Here is an 11,402-nt window from a genome sequence, read left to right as displayed (position 1 = left end):
CATATAAAAGGGATAATTAATACCGTCACGGGGGAATGGACTGGGGCTGCCAACTTTCTCTGTCCATCCTGCTAAGTTATCCACCCAAGGGTTAACTAAATAATAATCTGTGGTGGAGTTACGGGCAACATATTCCTTACATGTTTCTCCTGGTAAAGGTGGGGGGTAAATGACTGTCTTACTCTGACCCCCTCCCATAGTAAAGAATACAATCTACACCAGCTTTCTACGCAATTTCTACAACAACTTATAACAACTGTCTATGCAATATCACAACAAAAATGCAGTTTAAAAAAAAAACCTTCTATACAACTTCACAACAAAAAGACTTTCTATGCAATTTACAAAAACTTTCTATGCATGCATTAGTTAACACCAGTTAATTAGTCATTGACAATATCACAATATTATCTGTATAATGAGAACATGAAATCTTTTGACGGGTACGCTTACCTTCGTACAAGATGTCAGAAAAAATACAGCGTTTTAAACAGGAAGCAAGAAAAGTGTTTTGAGTAAAGATATCTGGCAGACGAAAACTTACCAGCCGTCTGGACCAAACATAAGAACTTATCACACTACAAGCATACAAGAATATAGGCGATCAAATCGGGGTATTTTCTACGTTACGTATAGACCCCAGGTCTATTTTTTTAAGTATCCCAGATACTAACGTCTTTGGAGAATTGCGCTTTTCTCAGACGTATCTTTAAGTCCCAGACATTAAAGATTATATGGTATCCCTGATACCTGTTTTATGGCTTTACATAAAACTACGTAATATTAAGTCCCGGACTTAAATATTACCTTGTCACGTGTTCCCGGAACACGGAGCGAGTTCAAATTCAGTGTTTGAACGCAATCCCTTACGGAAAAGACAGACAATGAATTCTCTATCTTACCGATTCGGGGGCGATCAACTGAATCCAGGACTGAGCCCCCACTTGAAAGGATATCAGCCTCTTCTTGTACCCCTCGATTTGATGGCCACTGACGTCAGTGAGAGCAATCCTTAAAATTACAGATTATACACGACACCATGTAATTAAGAATCACTCTCCGTTTATTGTTCATAACAATGGTATATAAGGCATCATTGTCTAGGGAGGGATTGGAATGTCCAGGGAGGGGTAGGCAAAAGTAAATACTTTATTGGTTTAACTTTACTGCATAGGAGGGATAAAACAGGCTACATGGGGGGGGATGTAGGATACAGCCTAGTACTTCATCTAGGGGTGGTGATTTCACACAGTTCCCAACAAACTATGGGTGGAGCTATATTCATTTTATGCAATGCAAGCTAAATCCAAGGCAAAAGAAAAAGAAACAATATTTACACAATGCACACTGACAGAGGAGATTTAACCCTTCATGGGCCCATTCAGAATTTTGCTATGGGGCCCACAAAGGTCTAGTTACGCCACTGGGCAGGGTTATAGAGGAGGCGGTGCAAGGAATCCTGGGAACAGTCAAAGCTTTAGCCTGTTGGTGCCTTGGATCAACATCCAACTCTACACCCCGATGTTAGTGTAGTGCCTTTTGGGGTTAAGGTTTTACAGAAAGTTACAGGTTTTTTTAATTTAGTAAAATATGCCCCATTTTAAAGATAGGGCATTTAAATTTGTTGCACCTGTGCAGTACATAGCAGCCTGCAGGGCAAGTACAGTGGCTTCATTTGGGTGCACATACATTGCCGGCTCCTGGTCGCAAACTGAAATTATTGTGTGTAAGTGGAATTAGCGGTGTTTATGTCATACAGGGGGGTGGGGGAGGTTTGTGGTTGGCGGGGGGCACGCTGTGCGATTATTATCCTGCATCTATACATACATGCGCTAACACCTGGACATACACTGATGTACCCACACCTAATATCCATACATACACGCCCTGACACCTGGACATACACCAACATTCCCACACCTGCATCTATACATACACATGCTGACACCTGGACATACACCAACATACAAGCACCTGCATCTATATATACACGCGCTGACAAATGGACATACACCGACGTACCCACACTTGCATCTATACATACATGCACTGACATCTGGACATACAAGCACCTGCATCTATACATACACGCGCTGACACCTGAACCTACACTGACGTTCCCACACCTGCATCTATACATACACATTCTGACACCTGGACATACACAGACGTACCCACACCTGCATCTATACATACACGCGTTGACACCTGGACGTACACACACCTACATCTATATATGCATGGATGCAAATGGGGGTACGTCTGTATACGTCCAGTTGTTAGCATGTGTATGTATAGATGTTAGGTGTGGGTACATCAGTGTATGTCCAGGTGTCAGCACATGTATGTATAGATTCACATGTGGGTACGTTGGTGTACGTTTAGGGGTCAGCGTGTTTATGTATAGATGTTGGTGTGTGTATGTCAGTGTACGTACAGATATAGGTGTGTGTATGTATGTATGTATGTATGTATGTATGTATATAGAGGAAGGTGTGATACATACATATAACACATACATGATAGATACATACATATATCACACACACGATAGATAGATAGATAGAACACATACATACAAGATAGATACATACATACATGATAGATACATATATACACACACATACGATAGATAGATAGATACATATATATATATATATATATATATATATTCCATAGACAAAAAACCTTACGGTATCACATGTCCCATTAAGGCTTCTTAGACTTGATCGAAATTTCAGAAACCTGTTGTAACTCTTCCACTCAAACTCCAAAAAGCAATGAAATTCCGATCATTAAGGCTGACGCCTTAATGGACGTGTTCCTTGCGCAATACAGATATGGTATGCCATCACAGCCTGTGGGTAAGTGCAGATTCAGCACTCTCACAGAGTGAGATTGCTGTCACTCACACAATGGTGGAGCTGCTAATTCACAGATTTGTGTGCTCATTGGAATACACACATGCAGTCTATGCAACTGAAGGTCTGAGCAGTTTTGTGGTGCTCCCATCCCACACAGTGCCCACAACCATCCCATTCAGTCACCACAACAATGCCACCTTGTTACAACATCCTTCTAACTCCATACATCCATCTCACTTAGTATACACATTTAGCTCCCTCAAACATCTTGGTTAATTGCTAAACTATAATACCCCATCTACGGTCTATGCATCTACACTTACTTCCCCTATACACCCCCATGCTGCCCGGTCTTCCCCAATCCCTACTGCTGTGTTCTCCCATCTGTGCTAGTCTGTACTAACTTATCTGTACCATCTGTCTCTCCCCACCTGTGCATTGTCTGTACCACCGTTTCCTTCTCTCTGTGCTGCTCAGTGTTTCCTTCTTCAACATCACTCTGCCTCCTCCAGTACATGGCACACTGTCTTCTCTCCCATCTACACCAGTTTTCTACCCATCCATGCCAGTGTTTTCAACCCATCTGCACCATTTCCCCCATCTGCACCGCTCTGTCTCCCTTCCCATACTTGCTGCTTAATCTACCCTCTATCCACACCACTCTTAGCTACATGAATGGGGTGACATCCTGAAGGTAAATTTAGTGGATCCTGCGCTCTTGGCAGGGGGATAACCGCCACAGCCCACCCCCCAGTGGTCCGGAAACGCCTCCGTTGTGCAGACCATGCCCTGCCAATGGCATTCTAACGCTGTTTGCACGCCCCCCTCCTTCCCCGCAACCACCTCTGCCTATCAATCAGGCAGGGTGATAGCATCTCACTGGGCTCCTGGGGTACGCACGCGCAGTGCGGCCATTGCACGTGCGCACCTCACAAACTAATTCAGACTGCAATCGCTGCTGCTGCTGCGGTCTGAATTACCCCCTGTGTTTCTCTGTCCCCCCCATTAGTGCTGCTTAGTGTTCCCTCTATCCACACACTTCTGTTCCCCCATCCACACCGCTTTCCTCCCTCCAATCAATAACACTCTTACCTCATCTGAGCAGCTTTGTCTTCCGCTCAGACCTTCAGTTGCATAGACTGCATGTGTGTATTCCAATGAGCACACAAATCTGTGAATTAGCAGCTCCACCATTGTGTGAGTGACAGCAATCTCACTCTGTGAGAGTGCTGAATCTGCACTTACCCACAGGCTGTGATGGCATACCATATCTGTATTGCGCAAGGAACACGTCCATTAAGGCGTCAGCCTTAATGATCGGAATTTCATTGCTTTTTGGAGTTTGAGTGGAAGAGTTACAACAGGTTTCTGAAATTTCGATCATGTCTAAGAAGCCTTAATGGGACATGTGAAACCGTAAGGTTTTTTGTCTATAGAATTTCATCGCTTTTTTTAAATTTATTTTTTTTATTCAGAAATTTAAAATTTCACTGTAAGAATAAACATTTGATTTTTTAAATGTTTAATGAAAATGTTCGTATAACATCACTGTTCTGTGCAAAATTATTTTATTAACCAAACCGAATTGTTTAAGGTCCGTACACACTTAACGATTTAATGAGCGACGTCGCTCATTTTATCGTTAAGTGTGTTTGCAGCCAGCGACAAACGATGCGCGGCCCCGCGGGTCGGCAACAATCGTCGCTGTCGGTAGGGCATGCAGGAAGGATGTGGACTGTCGTCCACGACCTTCATGCAGGGCTGGCGGGGGCGTGACGTCACTGAGCGATATGAGCGGTCATATCGCTCAGTGTGTACAGTCGGCCGCCGGCCGGCCCGGGAGGGGAAACATTAGACGATGTCGCTCACAGAGCGACATCGTTTAATGTGTATGGGCCTTTAGACTTTGGTCAAAATATTTTGCTGCCTTTGCAGCTGATGCAGGGAGGGGGGTAGGCGGCAGCAGCCTGTAACTGAGGCTGGAGGTAGGCGTGAAATGCATTGCTTGTACGTGTGAGTGCGTGGTGTCAGGTGCTGCGCGTGTATATGTGTGTGTGTGTCAGGTGCTGCCTGTGTATGTGTGTGTCAGCTCCTGTGTGTATGTGTGTGTCAGGTGCTGCGTGTATATATGAGTGTGTCTGATGGTGCGTGTGTATGCGTCAGCTGCCGCACGTGTGTGTGTGTGTCAGGTGTTGCGGGTGTATATGTGTGTGAGTATCAGGTGCTCCGCGTGTGTACAAGTGTATGTCTGGTGCTGTGCATGAATACGTATGTCTGTGTCAGGTGATGCGCGTGTACATGAGTGTGCGTCAGGTGCTGCGCGTGTACATGAGTGTGCATTAGGTGCTGCGCGTGTACATGAGTGTGCATTAGGTGCTGCGTGTGTACATGAGTGTGCGTCAGGTGCTGCGCGTGTACATGTGTGTGCCTCAGGTGCTGCACGTGTCTATGTGTGTGCCTCAGGTGCTGCACGTGTCTATGTGTGTGCCTCAGGTGCTGCACGTGTCTATGTGTGTGTGAGTAAGGCAGTGCATGTGTATGTGTGTGTCTGATGGTGTGCGTGTATATGTATGTGTCAGGTGCTGCGTGTATATGCATGTGTCAGGTGCTGCGTGTATATGCATGTGTCAGGTGCTGCGTGTATATGCATGTGTCAGGTGCTGCGTGTATATGCATGTGTCAGGTGCTGCGTGTATATGCATGTGTCAGGTGCTGCGTGTATATGCATGTGTCAGGTGCTGCGTGTATATGCATGTGTCAGGTGCTGTGTGTATATGCATGTGACAGGTGCTGCATGTTTATTTTATTGTGTCTGATGCTACGTGTGTGTGTGTGTGTGTGTGTGTGTGTGTCAGGTGCCGCACGTGTATGTGTGTGTGTCAGGTGTTGCGCGTGTATGTGTGTGTGTCAGGTGTTGCGCGTGTATGTGTGTGTGTCAGGTGTTGCGCGTGTATGTGTGTGTCAGGTGCCGTTCCCCTTCTTCCCATCCCAGTTCTCTCTGTAGAATACAGCTCTGCACCCAGAGAGAGGGAAAGACTAGGGGGCTGATCACTGCACTGCTCACTTTTTGGTCATGAGTTCGGCCTCCTGTTTCTTCCAGTGCTGTGTTCCTGCAGCCTAGCCCTCCCTGTTGTGCCAGAGAATCAGCCCTTCCTTCCCCTGACAGAGAGAGAGAGCCCGAGGCAGAGACACTCTTCCCATAGCTGGCCTACCCCCAGTACTTCAGCACTGGCCATGCGGCAGTCAACAAAGGAGACCAGCAGGGGGTTCTGGCAGCATCAGCTGTGGCCGCAGCTGGATCGGGGAGGCCTGCAGTGTCTGAGGTGGGCAGCACTTCCTCCGCCGCTGTCACCTTCCCCTGCCGGAGAGAAAGCCAGAGACATACCCTTCCCGCAGCTGGGCTACCCCTAGTACCTCAGCACTGGACAGGCAGAAGTCTATGGAGGGGACCGGCAGGGGTTTCGGGCCGCAGCAGCAGCAGCGGCCGCAGTCAGATCAGGGAGGCCTGCAGGGTCAGAACTGGGCAGCACTTCCACCAACACTGTCACCTCTGTGCTGGGCATGTACACCAGTCCGTACGGACGGAGGTGTCCACAACAGGCAGCAGTATAATGAGTCAGACAAACTCATTACACGCTGCCCACTGCTGCGCCGCATGCCCTCGATGGAGGAAGCCTAGATGCGGTCCCCAGCGGCAGCGAGGGAGAAGGGTGATCACATCACCCTTCAACCCGGCACCTCACAATCAGCTGGGGATCTGCAGTAGCTTCAACTCTCTCTTCCTCTCCCTCTCTGACAGCACAGCAGCCCCTCTGGGTCCCATGTAGCTCTGCCCCCCTGCTCACAGTTCACTCGGCCTCTCCTGATTAAAAAGAAAATAAGAGCCTGACCTGCTGCTTAGATGCGAGGAGGGGACGGGCGGTAGGTCCTCTGTGAGTACACTACACAGTCAAAATTAACTCTGACTCCTCACAACAGTGTGGACTGCGGGCGACGTCAGATGCCAATTTGGGTGTGCTTGCCGCACTACCTGCCCATCAAGCCCAACGTGGCATTTTGTATTAGGAACCCTATAACAGCATTCCGACATCCCTCCCTATGACGCTGCCATCCATACACTGCCGCTCTCATACATCCGTACACCGCCACTCTCATACATCCGCACACTGCCGCTCTCACACAACTGTACACTGTTGCTCTCATACATCCATACACTGCCGCTCTCATACATACGTACAACCCCGCACTCTTACAGCCGCACTCTTACAGCCGCACACCATCGCACTCATACAGCCGCACACCGACGCAGTTATACAGCCGTACATTGCCGCTCTCATACATCCGCACACTGCCGCTCTCATACATCCGCACACTGCCGCTCACATCTATACATACATAGCCTCCATGCATCTACACATCCAATCCCCGCGCAAGGGAACACTGAAATCACTATCACTTTTCCCCGGGGTGTGACCACAGCCAGCCACTACTCCGGCCACCTTCTTGTGACACCAAAATGCATCTTACCTATCATCAGGGTCGTGCTGCTGCTGGGGGCAGGTTGCTGCCTCAGTCTCCTAGTTGGTGCTGCGATTGGAGGGGGTACTGCTTCCCTGTGCTGCCACTGTCTCCCGGATCATCGTGCCGCTGGCTGAATTGCAGCTTGATGCTACTGCTGCCGGGAGTAACAGCTTCCTGACTGTTGTTGCTGGTGGCTGCCTACTGCTCATTGCCGCCGGAACACTGACCGGCTCGGCAGTGATGCTGGCGGAGGAGTAGTGGCGGTGGGTGGTGCCTTCTCCCTTCCCTCGAGCATGCCGCAGTGTACAAAAATAAATAATAAATAGAGAGCATACCAGGGTGAGAGTCTGTATGGATCACAGTGATTACACGGGGCACAGCATAAGGACACCTTGCTGTGAGGGGCTCTGCCCACACAGATTGCTGCACCCTCTCTGATGTCAGCCGCTGCCCTCTCGTTCTCTGGGCGGCCAGTTCCAGTGTGAGGTAGGAGAGGAAGAGAACACACAGGTGTTAGGCGCCGTGGTCCGCGATGTCCTCGCGGCCCGGCGCCTAGCAACTAGGGACGCCGAGCGTGCTAGCCGCCGGCTCCCTAGCAACGCTAGGACGCCGGGCGCGCTGAGCCGCCTGGACCCTAGCAACGGGGACGCCACGGACGGACTGCGCTCCCCTTGCAGGGTCAATCAAGTGAACTACACACACACACTTGTCTTCTGGTCGTGCAGCAAGGCAGCTGCACGGCATTGTGCTAATCAGGCTCTGAACTTCTGATTGGAGGACTCCCTGCTAAATTCCTTCTCAGTGCTTCACACAGACGCCGGTAATAGCTTCCTGCATGCTGCTTTGGTATGCTGACGTCTGTTCCAGTTCTGCTGTGTCCGGTCATTCCTGTCCTCAGAGTTCCTGAATCTTAGTGTTGTCATCTCTTCCCAAGGAGTCTTCCAGTCCTCATTTACCCGCAACAGTCGCTAGAGGATCTCGTGTGGTTTTCGTGAGTGGCGGCTCTGCCGCGTGCTGCGGCCTAGGCCGCTTTATTTTGTATTCTGTGTTGGTGCATTTGCGGAGGTTTCCGCTCCCACAGTCCTCTCCGGAACTCGCCGGTGCCGGGTAGAAGAGTGGACAAGTGGGTATTTTGGTTGTCCTTTTCCCTGGCGGTTTTCCGCACATACTCTAGTTTAAAGTTAGTTTTGAGCCCCTGGCTTTGTTGTTTAGTAGAGGGCCCCTTGTTATCACCCTGTCTCGGATTTCTCTTTGTCTCCCATTAAGACCTGAGGGGGCATCGGAGTTGGGCAGACGTAATCCGCCCTTCAAACGCGGCTGCCATGGGCCCAAGCAACCATAGTCTCGCAAGAGATTTCTGACAGCACGGGCGAGACAACGGAGATAGGGCGCCAGGGGCTATTCCCGTTCCCACTCCCTTTCCAAGCATTACGTTCCAGTACTCAGGTCCTTGCTATAAGATATCCCCAGACCAGAGTATTGGAATCATAACAACAGGAGAGCAGCACTGATATATAACAGAGGTGGAAGTTCTATAGGCAGCAGAGACAGAGACCAGCCAGCCAGTCTCCCAGTGCCCTGATCACTACACGCCGCCAGCACAGCATTACAGGAGGGTCCTATAGTGCTGCCCTGAGCTTACAGGTGTGTGTACCAGTGTGCTGCACCCTGGTGTCTCTGAGAGGGGTGAGGTCACCGTGCCGCTTTAGTATATGGCTTTTCCTTAGTACTGTAAGTTACAGCCCTGCACTAGTAGTGGCAACTCTGCCCTATGTGAACCTGTGAGGTTATTTTCCTATTTACAGAATAACCGGGGAGAAGGCGGCCATATTGCGGCTCTCAAGAGAAGGCACTCTAGTACACCCCCTGCTGGCGGCCACTGCGCAGGCGCAACAAATTGAAATGCCCAATCTCTACAATGGGGCATATTTCTCTTAATTAAAAAAAACCTGTAACTTTCTGAAAAACCACAACCCCAAAAGGCACTTCACAGGGACATGCTCTATCTAATAAAACAAACCCCAAGTCATATATATATAAAATAAGATTTTACTCACCGGTAAATCTATTTCTCGTAGTCCGTAGTGGATGCTGGGACTCCGTAAGGACCATGGGGAATAGCAGCTCCGCAGGAGACTTGGCACAACTAAAGAGAGCTTTATGACTACCTGATGTGCACTGGCTCCTCCCCCTATGACCCTCCTCCAGACCTCAGTTAGGATACTGTGCCCGGAAGAGCTGACACTAAGGAAGGATTTTGAATCCCGGGTAAGACTCATACCAGCCACACCAATCACACCGTACAACTCGTGATATTATACCCAGTTAACTGTATGACAACAACGGAGCCTCTGCACAGATGGCTCTCAACAATAACCCTTTTGTTAACAATAACTATGTACAAGTACTTGGGATGGGCGCCCAGCATCCACTACGGACTACGAGAAATAGATTTACCGGTGAGTAAAATCTTATTTTCTCTGACGTCCTAAGTGGATGCTGGGACTCCGTAAGGACCATGGGGATTATATCAAAGCTCCCAAACGGGAGGGAGAGTGCGGATGACTCTGCAGCACCGAATGAGCGAACTCCAGGTCCTCCTCAGCCAGGGTGTCAAACTTGTAAAATCTTGCAAATGTGTTTGACCCCGACCAAGTAGCAGCTCGGCAAAGTTGTAAAGCAGAGACCCCTCGGGCAGCCGCCCAAGAAGAGCCCACCTTCCTCGTGGAATGGGCTTTTACTGATCTAGAATGCGGCAGTCCCGCCGCAGAATGTGCAAGCTGAATTGTGCTACATATCCAGCGAGCAATAGTCTGCTTTGAAGCAGGAGCACCCATCTTGTTTGGTGCGTAGAGGATAAACAGCGAGTAAGTTTTCCTGACTCCAGCCATTCTGGAAACATAAATTTTCAGGGCCCTGACTACATCCAGCAACTTGGAATCCTCCAAGTTCCGAGTAGCCGCAGGCACCACAATAGGTTGGTTCAAATGAAACGCTGAAACCACCTTAGGCAGAAATTGGGGATGAGTCCTCAATTCCGCCCTATCCATATGGAAAATCACATAAGGGCTTTTACATGACAAAGCTGCCAACTCTGACACACGCCTGGCCGAAGCCAGGGCCAATAGCATGACCACTTTCGACGTGAGATATTTTAACTCCACGGTTTTAAGTGGCTCAAACCAATGTGATTTAAGGAAATCCAACACCACGTTGAGATCCCAAGGTGCCACTGGAGGCACAAAAGGAGGCTGAATATGCAGCACTCCTTTAACAAAAGTCTGAACTTCCGGCAGGGAAGCCAGTTCTTTTTGGAAGAAAATCGACAGAGCCGAAATCTGGACCTTAATGGACCCCAATTTGAGGCCCATATTCACCCCTGACTGTAGGAAGTGCAGGAATCGACCCAGTTGAAATTCCTCCGTTGGGGCCTTCCTGTCCTCACACCAAGCAACATATTTTCACCATATGTGTTGATAATGTTTTGCGGTCACGTCCTTCCTGGCTTTGATCAGCGTAGGAATGACTTCCTCCGGAATGCCCTTTTCCTTCCGGATCCGGTGTTCAACAGCCATGCCGTCAAACGCAGCCGCGGTAAGTCTTGGAACAGACAAGGCCCCTGCTGCAGCAGGTCTTGTCTGAGCGGTAGAGGCCATGGGTCCTCCGAGATCATTTCTTGAAGTTCTGGGTACCAAGCTCTTCTTGGCCAATCCGGAATAATGAGTATAGTTCTTACTCTTCTCCTTCTTATTATCCTCAGCACCCTTGGTATGAGAGGAAGAGGAGGAAACACATAAACCGACCGGTACACCCACGGTGTCACTAGAGCGTCCACCGCTATCGCCTGAGGGTCCCTTGACCTGGCGCAATAGTTTTCTAGCTTTTTGTTGAGGCGGGACGCCATCATGTCCACCTGTGGCCATTCCCATCGGTTTGTAATCAGCCGGAAGACTTCTGGATGAAGTCCCCACTCTCCCGGGTGGAGGTCGTATCTGCTGAGGAAGTCTGCTTCCCAGT

This window comes from Pseudophryne corroboree, unplaced genomic scaffold (assembly GCF_028390025.1).
Source record: "Pseudophryne corroboree isolate aPseCor3 unplaced genomic scaffold, aPseCor3.hap2 scaffold_450, whole genome shotgun sequence".
Taxonomy (NCBI): Eukaryota; Metazoa; Chordata; class Amphibia; order Anura; family Myobatrachidae; genus Pseudophryne; species Pseudophryne corroboree.
Note: the sequence above shows the minus strand (reverse complement) of the source record.